Source organism: Lagenorhynchus albirostris, chromosome 9, assembly GCF_949774975.1.
Source record: "Lagenorhynchus albirostris chromosome 9, mLagAlb1.1, whole genome shotgun sequence".
In the NCBI taxonomy this organism is placed as follows: Eukaryota; Metazoa; Chordata; class Mammalia; order Artiodactyla; family Delphinidae; genus Lagenorhynchus; species Lagenorhynchus albirostris.
The window spans coordinates 19057966-19076082 of record NC_083103.1 but is presented as its reverse complement, the minus strand read 5'-3'; the positions used below and the strand labels follow the sequence as shown (position 1 = coordinate 19076082).

The window sequence follows — 18117 nt, the reverse complement described above, 5'->3', positions numbered from 1 at the left end:
GAATTTGAAAACACTAGAAAGACGCATCATGACTTTAGGGGAAACAAATGGAAAAGGGATGTTACATTTCATGCTCCTCCTACCTACTCACCCCCCTAACCCATACCCTAACCTGTACCCTGACCCTAACCCATACCCTAACCCATACCCTAACCCTAACCCTAACCCGTCCCCTGACCCTAACCTGTACCCTAACCCATACCCTAACCCTAACCCGTACCCTAACCCTAACCCATACCCTAACCCCCAAATTCCATGGAGACAATGACTTGAAACTCCAGGTCTATCTTACTCTTGAGTCTTTTGCCCTTGCTGCTTCCATAACCCAGCTTATTTCATACAGAGACACAAAACATGCACCCTCCTGATGAAAGCTTTTATAGCTGCCATTGCATAATGGATTTGCTGTCAGTTTGTCTAAAATGTGTCTGCTGAAGAAATGAGACGAAAAAAGAAAAGCCAATCCTTGTTTATAAACAAAAGAGTATTGAACTAACTAAAACCCAACTTGGGCGTTGTTATCCTGTATGGCATGACCTCTTCAGCATCCTTATTCATGTGACCTGAAGTTTTCAGCAATGAGTAAAAAGCAATGTAAGACAATAATAATAATAAAACATAGTACCGTTTTATGAAGCAGTCGTTTGTAGTGTTAGGATGCAACAGAGTAAATTATCAGTCATATTCAAAAGCAGGGTGCATTTTCAAAATGCTTAATCCAAATCTATGCCCTATACTGAGGTAAGTATCTGTACACAATGCAAAATATGACCTAGAACTTTAGCCTTCATCAGAATGTTTGAACACTGTCATTTAGATACCAAAAGGCATTATTTTTGCATCTTGATTATCGCAAAGTGGAAATCACACTGGTAGTTAAGAGTCTCGAATTAAAAATCACAGAAGTAAAATATTAGAATAAGAAGGAATTTTGGAGAGACTGTGTAGACCTATCCCTTACTTCCATTTTATAGACTTGAAAAGAGAAGCCCAAAGAGGCCATGCAACTTACCGCAAGTTCCACTGTTGTCTGTCACTGACTAGCTGAGTAACTCTGGGTAAGTCCCCTCTCTCTCAGCCTCAGTTTGGTGATCTGCAAAATGAGGCGATTGGACTCGGTGATGTAAGATCCCATACAGCCTGAAAATGCCATTAACCCGCAAGACAAGGAGCCACAGCCTAGAACATTCCCCCCTGCCAAAAGCAACACACAGGAAGATGAAACGATATTGAAGTGGCACTTGGCCCTACTGGTGTTCAGGCTTATTGATACTGCATCTCAGCTGGAGACTTCAGAACCTCAGAGGTTGCCGTGCCTACCACAGGCAGTCAGATCAGGAGAGAATGGCTATTGCCATATTCTTTGCCTGAGAAGTGTTGCAGCTGAAAATCAGTCCAGAGTGATGGTAAATCCTCCCCTCCCGCTTCCGAGGATCTGGTGACTCTCTCTGTCTGGGCTTTGCCTCAGGGATTTCTCCTCAAGGTTCCCTGGAGCCCTGGGAATCCAGCCCTTGACCTAACCCCAGACAAAGATGCATTTCCTCCTGGAAGGCTCCCCACCTGGACAAGTCATTCAAAATCAACCTTAAAAGGGACTTTAGGCTCCAGAGAGCTGCACATTTTAGCATCTTTTAATCAGCTGTCTGGACTTGTCTAGTCTGTAGTGAAACCTTTTTATTTTATTACAATTTTATGACGTTAATAAGCGAAGAGTTGGTATGCTTAGTGAAAAAGGCAAATTCAGCCTTCGAATGGTGGACCTGTCATGATCACTGGTCGGACTTTAACTACATTCACTTATGCTTCTATTCCTCATTCTTATATAGTGAAGTATCATTGAAATAGCTTCTATTTATTTTTTACAATGAGTTTCCATCTTTCCTTTTTCTTTTTATTATTACTATTTTCTAATGTGCAATCAGAAAGTCAGGCAATGGTTTAGGTTTTTTAAAGGACATTTAAATATAACAACTTAACAAGGCAGAACCAGATATTATGTATGCAGAAGTGGACACTGACAATGACCCTATCAATGAAGCCAATCACTAAACCAAAGTTTAATTGATTGGCCTCAATTTAATGATGTACACCAGTGAACCTGAAGCATTGTGTCCTACTAGCAGTAACACATTTCAGGAAAGCTAGTATCTACATCTAAATAATTGTAGACAAAATGTGGTCAACCAAGAGAAGAATAATTTCATAAATGAAGTCTAATCCAATAAATATCTAGCACTATTATCATCATCTGTTACTTACAGAGTGCTTATTATGTGTTGGTCACTCTCCTAAACACTTTACATGATTGCACAGTTTTATAAATTTACTTATTTATTTATTTATTTTTATTTTTGGCTGCGTTGGGTCTTCATTGCTTTGCGCAGGCTCTCTCTAGTTGCGGCGAGCGGTGGCTTCTCTTGTTGCCGAGCGCGGGCTGTAGGCGCATGAGCTTCAGTAGTTGTGGTGCGTGGGCTCAGTAGTTGTGGCTAGCGGGTTCTAGAGCGCAGGCTCAGTAGTTGTGGCGCACGGGCTTAGTTGCTCCACAGCATGTGGAATCTTCCCAGACCAGGGCTCAAACCCGTGTCCCCTGCACTGGCAGGCAGATTCTTAACCACTGTGCCACCAGGGAAGTCGCCGATTGCACAGTTTTAATCTCACAGAAACATTGGGATGTTAACCCTATCGGAAGACTTGGTGACAGGAAAGAGTCAAATAATGGCCTCGAAGAAGGGTTACCTTGTTGCAAACATGATCACAAAATTTTAATTGGCCTTATTAGGCAAAACCAAGAATGAAAGGTACAGGGAAACCTAGTTTGGCTCAAGTACCATCTGTAGGAACTGAACAGCAGATATTGTGTGCCTACAGGGAGACTGTTTATTGGTAAAGTACTCAGCATCGGGGTTCTGTGGCCAGCTCTCAGAGGTGCTATAGTAAGGGATTCTGACAATGCATGAAAGTATTGGAGGAGCTCTAAGGACCCGCCAGCCCTGGAATTCTGGATAAAAATAATATTGTGAACATTGAGGGCATAGCTATACAAATAAACAAATGAATCAATACATGGATGAACAATCTTAGAAATTTATACTTGTATGTGTCTCGGTTAAAGTACTCATTCTACCTTGTGTGAATTCTCTGCACAGCCTTTCATCTTCACTTCTTTTAGATTAGAAATTCACTGAATCTTGACTCACCACATACTAAATATTAACTTTGGGAAAAGTGTTCATTTTCCTCTTCTATAATAATTGAACCTCTCCTACAGGGTTGTCATAAGGAATATATTAGATTGCATATGTAAAGGATTTAGCCCAGTGCCTGGCACTAGTAAGCAACAAATAAAATTAAATAGAGCTTTTAATTAGTATTAATATTACCACTATTACTTACCACCTTTATTATTGTGATTATTACTAAGCCACAGATGAACATCTCAGGCTCAGCATCTTTGATTTTAGAGTTTAATAAACACCAACCAATAGCCATCTTTACATTCCAATAGATCAATCAAAACAGAAAAATTTTATCTTCCAACCTGACAATTTAAATTGAAGAGAGAGAAACAAGCCCATACTACCCAAGAGCTTATCAAAGAAGCAATTCAATAAAATGTTTCAGCATGCTGCTCTCTTAAATGAAAAAAGAATACGGAGTAAGGAAAAGAGAAGAAATAAAATATTTTATTCTAGTCTCTTAAAAGTGATTATTCTTTGAAGCTTGTTTTATGGATAACAGATGAACATACATTTCTATCTATAGTGAAGGAACTGTTATACACCTTTACAATTAATTACTGTCTCCAACATTCCTATGATATTAATGTCAAATTCATTTGAATGTGGCTTCTGGAACAGAAGGACTGCTTGTTCACTTCCTTTGTTACTGTAATAACAACTGGATGGACTTTTAAATTGTATAGGTTCAAACTGATTTAAAAAGGAAAATTTCCTCACTGAGATTTACACCAGTATTTTTTCAAACAATTTTAGCATGGAGCGCTTCTTTTTATAGAATATCTTAGTTCCAATATAATACCTATCATTGGCTAAGGAAATACTTCATTCTTCGTGGAAGTACTGCAGTACCTTCCTAGAGTCTGAAAAGTAGGTAGAAAACCATCTTTCAATCCAAACACCTTATGTTTTTGATGAGAAAAATGAATCCCCGAAAGGGAAAGTGATTTGACATTGTCTCACAGCTACTTGATGGCAAAAGTTAGAATTCAGGACTCATTCATTCAGCTCATGTTTATTGAAAGCCTTCCCTGTACTCATTCTGTACTAGGCTTCCTATATATATCACACTTATTTTTTAAAGTCATTCAATTTCCATTTGACAACTATTCACTTCGTATATCTACTAAGTGCAGACACTGTGTTTGGTACAGTGCGCTGAAATAAGTATAAGGAAGAGTTGCTATCTGCCAGGAGCATTTTAAATACTAGTTGGGAGTGTACATAAATATAGTAGTTGGTAGAATGTAGCTAATATCATAAGAAGGAAAGGAAATTTGACAGGAGTTAATGTAATAATTTCCTAGCTATATATATATCCCTCTATCTATTAACCAATCATCAAATCTGTATTCATCATGTAGCAAAGAACTGGTACTGGAAAGGTGAGTAGAAAAATTCAAGAGCAGCTAGAAGTTTACAGTCTGTTAAGTAGTTGAGATGCACAAATAAAAAATTCATTTAAAAAAGTCAGAACAATAACTAAGTAATAAATATAATGCAGCTAATTCTATATTAGAGAGATTCTTAAAAGAGAAAAGCTCAGTGTGGACTGACTTTAGGAATCTGAGAGGGCTTCAAGGAAGAGGTAGAATTTGACCTTAAAGTACTTATTATTACCATTTATATTGCATTAGAGACATTTATGTATTCCATTGCACCTGGATTTCTTAATACATGCTCACTGGAAAAACTACATAATCATACTTTTTCCAATTAATAGCTCATGAACAACTAGCACAAAATGGCATTATAATATCAACAGACCCCTAAAGAGGTCCATATACAGTGCAACACCTCTCTCTTTCTCATATCCCTATCTCTATCTCTTTATCTTTCTCTCCACCACTCTCAAAACTGAAAGTAAAGTTTCACAAATCAAACCATATAACGTGATGCACTCTAAGTTTTCCATTCTGTCCTATTCTATTTCTAGTCTACTCCATCCTATCCTATTCTATCCTACTTTATTCCATTCCATTTCAATCTATTTTACTTTAGAAATTGCAGATTTGTTGAACAATTAAATTTATTTCATCACCCTCTCTGGATGCATAAATTCAATCACATTCTTAATCTATTCTAAGGATTATTTTCTTCATTTGTAGAATGTGAATAATAATGTTCTTTATCTCCGTTACTATTTGTTTTATGTACTTGGGTGCTCCTATATTGGGTGCATATATGTTGATGGATAAATAACAAGGTCCTACTGTATAGCACAGGGAATTATATTCAATATCATGTGATAAACCATAATGGAAAAGAATATATATGTATAACTGAATCACTTTGCTGAACAGCAGAAATTAACACAACACTGTAAATCAACTATACTTCAATAAAATTTAAAAAATTCTCTTTTTAGCACTAAATAAAATACTGCTGCTAACACTGTGTTTGGGGCTCAGTATTCAATACTGATGTATTATATGTGACACAAATTATTGTTAGGAAATTCCGAACTTTTTAATCAATTGTTAGGGAAAAAGAGAAAAAAAATGAATAGGATTGTTCCATACTTTTTCCAGACATTGAATACTCAATATTACTTTGTTTTTGGTTAACTCTGCAGACTTTTGATTTAGTACTTAATCTCCATGGTGATTAAGGGATGTGGAAAATGATAACATTGGCATTTCATTTAGATGCTTCTGTGAGGTGACATATATGACAGATTCATTCTTCTAACTTAACTGTGGTGAAAATCATCTCATCTCCTATTAGTAGGAAAAATATGAACAGAAGCATGTGGTTTCCCTCACCACTAATATTTGTATCAGTGGGAAAGATATTAGTTAAAAGAAACTGAAATCTATCTTCTGATATTTTAATAATCCTAGTTTGAACCCTCAAAACACTGTTTATATAAGAGGTTACAGGTAGAAGTACCATATTTCGATTTCTACCTTTTTAGATTATAGAAGCAGCTCATTCTTTAATGATAAAACTCACTATTCAATGAATTTTTAACTAAAATATAAACATTAGAAGTAAAAGGTATGTATGTGACATATATATATATCTTCCAGTATTCATGCTCACAAGAAGCAGAAAATAATTTGTTTACCATTCCTGCCATGAATTATCAGGAATCTAAGCAAAGAGGAATAATACCACCTGCTCAGCAGGAGATAAAGTGATACCATTTCCCCAGGAGGACTTTATGGTTGTCTTTTAATCACTCAAGAGACTTTTCTTTAATCTAAACTAAACTTGCTTGCTTTCAACCTCACACTCCCACCACCCAATCCTATAATCCCTTCCCTTTTTTTTATACTAATTTAAATATGGACCTTTTAAAATCACCACGTGTGCCGTCAGCATCAACATTTCAAAAACATCTTCAGCGTAACAACTGCGTGCACCACACTCGTTTCATTTTGTTAATTGAACGGTTCTTGAACAACCTCATTATCTGCCCACAGCACTCAGCATTTTCCTATTATAAAGCTATCCTTTGCAATGTCTTCTCTGCCAACCAGGAAGGCTAGAATCTTGCTTAAGAGCCCCATGTTTTCACACCAAAATGGGGAAAGTGAAAATAACTAATATTGAGTGCCTACTACAAATCAGGCTGTAAATGGTATGAGATTTAATCTTCAAAACAATCTTATGATATAGATATCATTATATGCACTTGAAGAAGAAGATAGAAGCAAAAAGGGATTCTATTACTTATCAAAAATCACACAAGGGGTAAGTTCTTGAGGGGAGACTCTCAGAGCCCACACTCTGGGCCACTGCATAGTACCGTAAGTATTAAAGAAAACCTGAATGACTCTCTGGTCTTTTCTGTCAGAGAGCCTTTTGAAGGTCTTAATATTCTGGTTTTCCAGACATGGGAATCACTTTATCTCCCAAAGGGTTCTAAGCTTGTGTAAAGCTCTTGACCCAAGTTCAAGTTCCAGAAAGCTTTGGAAGACAGGAAGAGTTAGCGGCCAGTGTGTAAACACACTGACTGCACTATGGGAAAACTGAAGGCAGAAAAGCTTCCTCCTGCTAGTAGAAAATGATTTTATATCTTCTCTTAAGAGTTTTTTCATATGCAGCTTAAAATCCACATTTGAAACAAACAAAAAACCCTCCCACATAGAGTTATGTCATTACCCTGATTTGTACATAACCATGAATCAAAATCTGCCTCAGTGGTAACCGCATGCAGTCAAAGCCTTGTGGGTGATTCGTTTTCTGTTTGGCTCTTCTTTGCCCCACTACCCAGAATGCTCTCTGCTTTCCATCCTCCGCTAGGGAAACCATTCTTCATTGTTCTGGGCCAAGCCCCAATGTCATTTCCTCCATAAAGCTTTTTTTCAACACCTCCCCACCCCCAGTTCTCCTTCCTTTGAGTTCCCCGAGCACTTCATTCATGTCTCTAAAGTGGCACTTATCACAGTGCCTTATTTATTTCTCTACCCTATAGACAAGGTTTCGTACCCTCAGCACTACTGCCTTTGGGTGCTATATAATTATTTTTATAGGGTTGTCCTGGGAATTCTAGGATGTTTAGCAGGACTGTACCCACTGAATGTCAGTAGCATCTCCCTTTCAACTGTGATAACCAAATTTGTCTCTAGATATTGTCAAATGTCCCCTGAGTGATAGCTAGTATCACCCCCAGTTAACAACCACTTCTTTAGCTCATGAGGACCACATGAACAGTGACTGTGCTTTTTTTTTAATCCTAATATACCCAGGAGTATTAGGCCTACAGCAAACAGTTAATTAAAATATGTTGGTTGGAATCAAATTAGTCTCATTTCCCAATAACTACATACTGTATTATAAAATGCACTGAATTCACACTTCATTCAAAAGTGAAACAAAAGTGACTGCTAAATTACACTCTGGATTCAAAGAAAGAGAGATCAAAAGTCATTAGATGTCAAAGTAAAAAAAAACCTTTTCTCTATATATTTAAGAAATCAAAAAAGTATGTATGTACATATATTATATATAACAATTAAATATATTTAATATATGTGTATACAGACACACACACACACAGACACACACACACACTTAATGACCTTTCCTGGAAAACTGCATTCAGAAAACTAGATAAAAGTAATCTGATATCTCTGAATACATCATGTCTAAAATGCTTTGTTCGCTATAATATGCAGTGAATCTCTAGCTTTTTTTTTTCCTCGAAGACACATTCATGAAAAAATGATGATTATTTTGAAATTTCCAAATCAGAGGGACTTGATTAAATAAAACAGCACAGACAGTATGATATTACCTTTCTTCCTGACAAGATATTCATTTTTTCCCAATTTAGTGCAGAGCAATTGAAAGTCATCTGACTTTGCTTATTTCTGTAGACTACTTAGCCATTTATTTGGACTGAAAAACAGAACCACTGTGATCTTAACACCAAGTTGTGATGATGAACGACTTTTTCTCACCCAAAAGTGAACTGGCTCTGTATATCTTCATTTATTTCTCAAGCTGAGGTTTTAATTATAACGTTCTAAAAGTGACAGATTTGTCTTTTCAGGTTTAGGTAGTTTAAAATCTACCAAAATCAGATACTCTCACTGGGATACTGCAAGCAGTAGTGGTGCATTTGGCAATTCGGGAATCTTTGTAGGAAAGAAATATAAACACAAGACAAGCCCCTTCTGAGTACCTGGAAAGGAGGCCACTCAGAACCAATAAGCACGATCTCCTACAAACTGCAGAATACCATCATTGCAGTGGCTGCATTTTACTGCTTGTCTCTTTTTGGTTTTAAGTATATTCATTATACTTTTCATTATAATACTAGGAGACAGCGATTATTCTTGCTCCTATAAAGAGGAAGTAATTAAATACCAGGACAACTAAAAGATTGCATGATGTCATTTAACTACTCAGTGGGTGAAGCAAAATCCACCCCGCGATTCTTCTCTGATACAAACAGCAAGCACCTCAGACTACACAGCAGTCCCTTTTGCGACCAATCCTCCTCCAAACATCAGCCATATTCATATTCAGACTTAACAACCAGAGGCATTTTCAAACCTTCTCACTCCCTCACCCCCTGCACTGCCCTCAGCCCCATGTCCCCAGAGGCCTGCAGCAAGGAAGGTAAAAGTAACTGAATTGCAAGGGAATGTGCATGTGTATAAGAGTTGAGGGAGGTTGAGGGGCCTGTATACATGAGATAAGAAACAAATGAACAGAACTTTCACCTCCTCATTTTATACCAACTGGTCTCCTTTTCTCTGATTTCGGTTTAAAGAAGTTCCTGGCATCCAGTAAGTTACTTTAACTTAAAAGAGCTTACGTAATGCCTTACACAGATTTCTGTTCTTAGGATGCTTTGACAAACACGTCATTTTCTGATATTCTCACTGCAGTATCCTGTGCTGTGACACAGCAAAGATCACATGCTCATCTGGACGCCTATTTTACAGATGCATCTTGGAAGGGCCCCCAGTGGTGTTCAGTGTTAGGAGGATTATTTGGCATCTGGTTCTAACCAGCTTCTAACCAGTTACATGAACTTAGCTTCTCTGAGCTTCAATGAATCATTTATACTTATATTCAACCTATTATCTCTCTATATTTGTTTGTATCTCTGTATCTCTGTGTCTGTCTATCTATCTATCTATCATCTATATCTATCTATCTATCTATCTATCTATCATCTATATCTATTTCATGGAAGCAGAAGACTCAAATGAAATGCTATAGGTGAAAGCATCGTGTAAACCACAAAACATTATTCACATGTAGCGACCAAGCAATTATGTACATACATACACATACACACACACACACACACACACACACACACACACACACACACATTGCCCCAAGGAACAGACAGCTCGCAAGACAAATAGATCTTACCACACACTTTAAGGTTCCAAGTCAGCACAGGCAGACTCCATTGTATCCTGATAGGGGTGTAAAAAGGTCAAGTATTGATATAGATTTCCAAGAGGAGACAAAAAATAAAAAGCTCTTTCTAAAAATTTTTACTCCATTTTGCTTTCATTCAGGGTTTCTTTGTGAAGCAGAGATGCTTTGAAACCTACAGGATGGCAACGATAAAATGGCCCAGCTTCAAAATGTGTGCCTAGGATTGATTTCACATGTCCTTATGACCCTTAATACACAAAATGGAAAGCTCCTATATTGTTGCAGTAGAGAACACATGACAAATGAAAGTAAAACAATCAAAAGCTTTGTGTAACCCATGTATGAAAATATATGGCATGTTTTATGCTTATTCACATAAACAATGTTTTATCTAAACACTTTTATATAGACATATCACTGCACAAAACATCAATAACTTTCTTTTTGAGAAACAGAGATTCTAGACTCATCTTCCCAGACCTTAACTGCCTCTCTGCTACTAAATGAAGCGCTTACACAAACACGTTAATGATGTATGGGTAAAATTTTAGAGATGACAGTGACCCTGGAGAGAAAAGAATTTTGGATCAGAAGAAATTTCACCTAATCCTCAAGTGTAAGAAATGCTACTTGGCATTTATACAGAGAGAAACAAATCCTAAATATCTTTATTATGGTTGCAGAGGCATTCCACGCTGAATTCCAAAGTTATCATTCACATAGATTCTCAATCTATACTTTTATATTCAAATATTTAAAGCTACTTCTGGAATAAGAACTCCTGTGGTTTGTTTGCTTGTTTACTTGGTGTTTTTGACTAAATACCAAGCAAAGAAGCAGGTTGGCATATAGAGCTGGTGTAGAATCAGATACATCTTGATTTGAATCCCAGATACGATACTTTCTAGCTGAGAGACCTAAGACTTATTACCTAATCTCTATAAAGTGCAGTTATCTATAAAATAAGAGTAACAATAACTATCTCAAAATATACTCATGATGCATAAATAAGATTACCAAAGTAAATTACTTTGTCTGTTATCATGTTCTCACTTCTTCTCTTCAAAGGATCAGGGTGAACATGGTTTGTCCTAAGTAAGGAAGGTGATGGAAATACACTGATTGATGGATCGTTAAACTTAACCTTGAAGATGCACTATAGCCCAGTAGTTACCCATTGCCTTGGGTTCAAATTCTGGTTTTGATATAAAACAGCCGAGGGACTGTGTGTGTGAGTCATTTAACCCCCCTCTGCCTGAGATTTCCTGACTACAAGCTGAGAAATGTGCTCCCAGGTTCTCTGGCAGAGACAGGAAGTCATTTTCTCTAAACCATTGCTTTAGCTTCAGCCGCAGTTGTTCATTCACTTTTAGAAGGAGGAATTCATTTATGTCTTCAGGAGACAGATATATCAAGCCATCCGGTGCTTCTGCCAATCACCTCCTGCCAAAGCCCTGATGTTTTATTTCATTAGTGCAGGCATTTTCCATTAATTTGGATACTTAAGAGCGTTAGTTCCAAAGGACATTGCTTCTTGGTTCGTCCACTTTGAAGGGCTATTTAAACATTACTGCAATGAGTTGACCCCTTACCAAGAAAGAAGCAGTGGCCACCCAATTCTAATCAGCTTCTGAAATGTGGCTCTAATGCTTGGCCCAAAGATATGTTTATTGTGGTCTACCTGGAACTGACAGAAACAAATCAGATTTCTATTGGCTGGGCAGTGAAGATTAAACAAAACACATTATGCAAGTGTTTCCCTTCCTTCCTTCTCTCCTTCTTTCTTTTCTTCCTTCCTTCCTTCCCTCCTTTCTCTCTTTCACAAAAACAAAAACATAAGAGTATTCTACCATATGCCAAGTGTAATAGACACGGTTGACGCCTGAAATAATGTATCCTTATCCCCATTCTTTCTACTTCCTAAGTAAACCTCAGTTTTATTCAGGTATTTACCCTCCTCCATGCAGCTCTCCACAAAGCCTCAAAGAGTGGATCCTGACTCATCTGAGACAATCCTGGTTGCCTCATTTCCTTTGCTAGTGGGTTATAGGATTCTAGCCAGTGAAACATTAAGGCAGGCTTAGTGGAGATTTCTGAGAAAGTTTTCCTCAGTCTTAAAAGACTCAAGAAAGAGATAAACTCTTTGGTCCTGGCCTATATCATGTCTGGATATGATGCCTAGCACTGTTGTAATCTCTTGTGACTACAGGGGGCGTTTGACTAAAGACAAAGGTAACAAGCACGTAACAGTAGAGCAAAATGATGGAAAGATGTTTGTCCTTGATGCTGCTGTTGAAACAGTAAGATAAACCAGAACCACTCTTCCCCTGAACTTTGTGTTCTATGTGAAAATACATTTCTTTGCTTTTTAAAAGCCAGTAGACATACCTATTGTTAAGTGCCACACCAGGCCATGGTTGAAACATCAACAGAGTATATGATTCTGTAATAGAATTAGCCCTTCAAGAGTCCCGGAGGGCTTCCCTGGTGGCGCGGTGGTTGAGAGTCTGCCTGCCAATGCAGGGGACACAGGTTCGTGCCCCGGTCCGGGAAGATCCCACATGCCGCGGAGCGGCTAGACCCCTGAGCCATGGCCGCTGAGCCTGCGCGTTCGGAGCCTGTGCTTCGCAACGGGAGAGGCCACAACAGTGAGAGGCCCGCGTACCGCAAAAAAAAAAAGAGTCCTGGAATTACAAAGTGAGCTACTCTGTATAGTTAAATATTACAGCAATGTGCCTGTCTCCTAAAAATAGCAAAATTGAGCATTATTATTCATGTACCTCATGCTCATAGTCTCTACATAAATCTGTCATCCCCAGAATTATAGTGAGGGGGGTATTTTACAGTGATGCATCCAACCTTCTGGACAGCAAGTTTGGATTTGGACCCAATCAAAATGCTCAGATACTTGTGTGAACTTGTTTCACAAATAGTTGGAAGTTTTAAAAATAAAAAATCCACCTCAAAAACAATTTCTGCCTAAACTCCTTAATTCTTTCAACTCGTTTTGGTTTCTCAATTTTCTCAATATGCATTTCGAGAACGGTAATTATTTGAATTATTCAATTGCAATAATGTCTATAGGTATATTACACTAATATATATATATATATATATATATAATTTAAGATTCCTAGGAGCAGTGTCTATATTCTTATTGTATCATTTGTAGGCTCTAGCCAAAAGCTACTTACAGAGAAAATGATCAATCATATTTTGTGACCAGTTAAGTTACTGAGAAGATATGGAAAATAACAACAATCTCAACACCTTTTTCCTTCTACCATGAGTGTTTCAGCATATCTTTTATTGAGCCTACAATTACATTTGATGCTAACCTAAATCTGTTCTGAATAGGAAGAGTGAAAAATTCCAGATTCTTCAAAATATTCTTTACTTAAAACCCTCCTGTCTATCTGAAGGGACTTAAACCAAGGAGGAATAGTTCACTTTCTGCAGTTGAACTTCTCAATGTCAACAAACCAATACACCTAGGAACCAATATACGAGCATAGAGATAACAGAATGATTATTAACGCAGTCCACACGAAGATGACAATGAAGAAAATGATGATAAACAGCTAAACTGTATAAGTTGCTTACCATGTGCCAGGCACTGTTGCATCCATTAACTTCTTTAATCCTCATACTAACTTTCCAAGTTTCATCCTATTGTTATCCCCAGTTTGCAAATAAGGTAACAAAAACACAGAAAGTACAGTGATTTGCCCAAGGTCTCACAGCTTACAAGTTGAGTGTCAAAAACAAATTTAGGGAATCAGGCTGCATCTCAGTCTATATCCTAAAAATATAGTAGATGCAAACTATTACATATAGAATGGATAAACAACAAGGTCCTACTGTATAGCACAGGGAATTATATTCAATATCCTGGGATAAACCATAATGGAAAAGAATATAAAAAAGAATATATATATATATATATATATATATCTGAGTCTTTGTTGTATAGCAGAAATTAACACATTATAAATCAACTATACTTCAATAAAAATTTTTTTAAAAAGGAATAAAGCACTAATTCACTAACAAGCAACCACTGACATTCATCTCCTTTCTTCTCTCAACATATTGCTGTTTTAAAAACTAATTCTGCCTCTTGCCAAAAGAAAACCAGAAAAAATATAAAATGCACTCATACACAAAATGATCACCAAAATATAAAAAGGAAACAATTATTTTAAAAGCATTATATAGTAAATTTAGAAAGAAAAATAAAGGAACACTGAATGTTACTGGTAGAAGAGAAGAACAAATTCAAATTAACTGGGATTTTTCTCCCTCCCATAATAAAGTTCCTCCAAAATATATAGGTTAGGGTTATGTTTTATCAGAAGGGAAGACCATTTGTTGTGGGTGATATATTTTCCAGTGCTGAGGAGAAGGCATTCTTCAGTGGGGTAGCAAATATAGTCTTCACTGGAAGATGATAGTGACCACTTTCATCTTGCGTAACTGAGAAGATTATAAATCTGAGTGATAAGAATGAGTTTTAAAAGTTATGAGATATGGGAAGGGTATGACACAAATAGCCAACTTCAATTAGAAAAGAACATATCTTTAAAACAGAGACCATCACTGCTTAACACTAGAAACAAAAATTACATGCAGCGATGAAAGCTGAAGAAAGGGCATTTTTTGGCCAGAATTTGAAATCTCCAGCATACACTCAAGGAATCAGCCACCCCGTTCACCCACTGGAAAACACACACACCTACACACCCACGCCCCCCCCCACATACACACACAAAACCTCTACAATATACTCCACAACTCCCCGAACACAGTAGGATCTTAATAATACTGATGTATTAACTGTACCTAATTATTAAGCTACTAGCTACAATATTAGTTTCTCAGGCACAGGGGAAATACAGTAGTCATTAAGAGCACAATTTCTGTGTGAAATTGTCTGGATCTCACACTGCTGTGGCTATGGGACCAGTGATTTTAAACAAATTTTGTGACTGAGTTGCCTGTAAAGATGAAAATAAAACTGGTACGGCATTTTGAGGGTGAAAGAAGTTAATACATCATGACAGAAAATGCTCATTGTCTTTCACATCCATTCTCCCCTGCTTCCTTTTAGTATCTCCAAACAGGGCTGCCCTGTGACCCAACTTCAGGGTCACCATTCACATTATAACCTATAGGGATGGCAATCCCAGGAATCATGCAATATGGCGGACCCATCCCCCAACATCAGTAGTCCCCAACCTTTTTGGCACCGGGGACCAGTTGGTGGAAGACAATTTTTCCACGGACGGGGGTGTGGGGGATGGTTCAGGCGGTAACGCAAGCGACGGGGGAGCGATGGGGAAGCGGCAGATGAAGCTTCGCCTCCTGCTTTGCGGCCAGGCTCCTAACAGGCTGTGGACCAGTACCGGGGGTTGGGGACCCCTGCCCTACACTTTAGCAAAATACCTGGTTAACCAGTTAGAATCGAGATTTCCCTTCCTCCATTGCAGGGAAGGCTGGTCATGTGACTAAGTCCTGGATGACAGAACGTGAGTACAAATGATGTGTGCCGCTTCGAGATCATGTTTGAAATGAAGCTGCTCATCCTACAGTCTGATATGGGGGCTTGGTTTTAGAGAGCCAGCACCACACAGAGGAGGATCAAACCAGACAACACGGAGAAGGAACCTGGGTCCCGGGAGGATGTTGTGGAGAAGTGCATCACCACTGCCTAGTCCATCCATCTCTGTGTTGTTAATGTGAGAGAGCAATGGAATCTAGATCTTGCTTGGTCCGTTGTACTTTAGATCTCTCTATTCTAACAGCTGGGTCTATTTCCTATTAAATACCTATGTGTAGAAAACTTAGAACTGTGCTTGGCACGTAGTAAACTCTCATTAAATGTTAGCTACTATCTCAGTAAGTGAAAGAGTCAGTATTTGAAAACAGAGAACACTGTGTACCTCCAAAGCCCATATTCTTTCCTTTCCGGGAGAAAACGCCGCCTACAGTGCGTAGAGACTGAAAAGGCAGAGTTATTTGCTACAAGCTCCTCGGTTAGCAACGCTTTAAAATCCCTTACAGCAGGAGAGGGTTTTCTTCTACATTCCCCAATTTTTAATGCTGTTCTCAGTTCAAAATCACGTTTAAAAAATTAAGCTGAGATGAAGTGGGAGAGTGGCATGGACTTATATATACTACCAAATATAAAATAGATAGCTAGTGGGAAGCAGCCGCATAGCACAGGGAGATCAGCTCGGTGCTCTGTGACCACCTAGAGGGGTGGGATGGGGGTGTGGGAGGGAGACGCAAGAGGGAGCGGATATATACAGCTATATGTATAAGTATAGCTGATTCGCTTTGTTATACGGCAGAAACTAACACAACAATGTAAAGCAATTATACTCCAATAAAGGTGTTAAAAAATAAAATAAATAAATAAGTATTGCGTTTAAAGTAAGTTTGGTGAATAACTTGAAATTCTTTGATACTTGTACTTTTGACTCACTCACCTTAGTCATCCCGTAAAGCACAGAGCAGTGAGAAAAATAAGGGCCAAGAAAGAACTACCTGCATACTCTTCAAGCTAAATTTTCTAGCTGTTAGATAAAAGGACTTTCATTCTTTGGACCATAAAAGATTTTTTTTTCTGAGCTGATGAATACACTCAGGCTCTCCTTGAAGAGCCAAGACTGCAACCTAATTTGGATGGTAATTCCTATACCATCATTCTTCCTCTCCTCCCAAGCCCTTATCCTGGGCAGAACTGCCAAGAAGAGGAATCTCATCTTCAGGATCAAGTGTGCTTGCTATTTCAGAACCTGCTCGCATTCCCCATCCAGTCCAGGGGAACAGCTGGGGGGCATTTTCCACATCTTTTTCCAGACCTCCAGCTGCCCCTGTCTGACCACCTCTGAGGAAATTCACAGATCTGAAACATACACAGACCATCCACTTCTACATACATGGCGTGACTAATAGGCTCCTTCAGGGAAACAGAGAAACACATTGTCCGGTATAGCTTTACAACACTGAATTAAATTGATGAAGGTCAGGGTCTCGTGCCACACATTTAAAAGGGTAGTCCAAGTATTTTCTGTTCTGGAAACAACTGAGAAATCTGTTGTTTTGAAGGAACAGAGACTTAAATAAAACTTTCTCTTCTTTTCCTCATCTTCCTCCCATCTCTAGCACAATAAATGTTGATTCCTTCCATTTTTTTCCCATAGCACTTTGTGCAAAATTCTATCAACATCTCTTCCATCATGCTATAAATATCTGCTCCCATGTCTTTCTCCCTGAGTAGGCTCTGTAGGTCAGTCTTTCATTATCCTCTTGGCATGATTGATCTCATTACTTTGCCCTTTTACTTTGCCTCGTGTATTTCATGTTCATGCTTTCCAGTGTCATTTTATTATTGCAGCTGTTGAAGTAATTTAAATATGCTTTGAGAGTATACATAATGTTGGGAAACTTATTTTTCAAAGTGAACCTCACAGATTTAGACATTTAAAAAGGGCTTCAATTTTGCCCTGCTTTCTAAATCCTCCACAGCCTAAATATTCCATTATCTCCTTTTGCAACCCCAAAGTGTCTCAAATTAAAAACCACACTTCAACTAAAGTCACAACCAGTGAAGAAGATTGGATTGTTCTCTTTTCTGGAGAATAGACACAGCAGGTATTGAATATTTTGGCAAAACTCAACTCCTAACGGCACTAATGGTGTCATTTGGCACTAATGCATTGTCAGGAATTAAAATCTGAACAATAGAGTTAGAAGCAAGACAAAAAACCACATCAATAAAATTCATCTCAGGCAGACAAGTATGTGGTCCGAATTCAATGGAGGGCTTATATGCATACGTAAATAAACCATTAAAATCCTCCTGCTAAGAGTCCGCCCAATTCATGGTGATTTGAGTTGCTGCAGGGACAATGGCAAATCTACACATAATTTGTTTGTTTGCAGGATGAGAAGGAAGAATTTGACAGATTTTAAACATATCCAGAGAGTTCATTTCTACATTTGTAGAGTAGTTAATATG

General features: G+C 38.0%; 1 protein-coding gene across 2 annotated transcripts in view; it reads right to left on the bottom strand.

The window, feature by feature from the left end:
* Positions 1-18117, bottom strand: part of LRRC4C (leucine rich repeat containing 4C) — a 153042-nt gene that overhangs the window by 108092 nt on the left and 26833 nt on the right. The window contains exon 2 of one of the 2 annotated variants that reach the window (XM_060157722.1): positions 1013-1093. The exons of the other annotated variant lie outside the window; for it this stretch is intronic. The gene's annotated coding sequence lies outside the window, so the exon portion shown is untranslated. The remainder of the gene's footprint in view (positions 1-1012; positions 1094-18117) is intronic. 2 annotated transcript variants of the gene reach the window in all.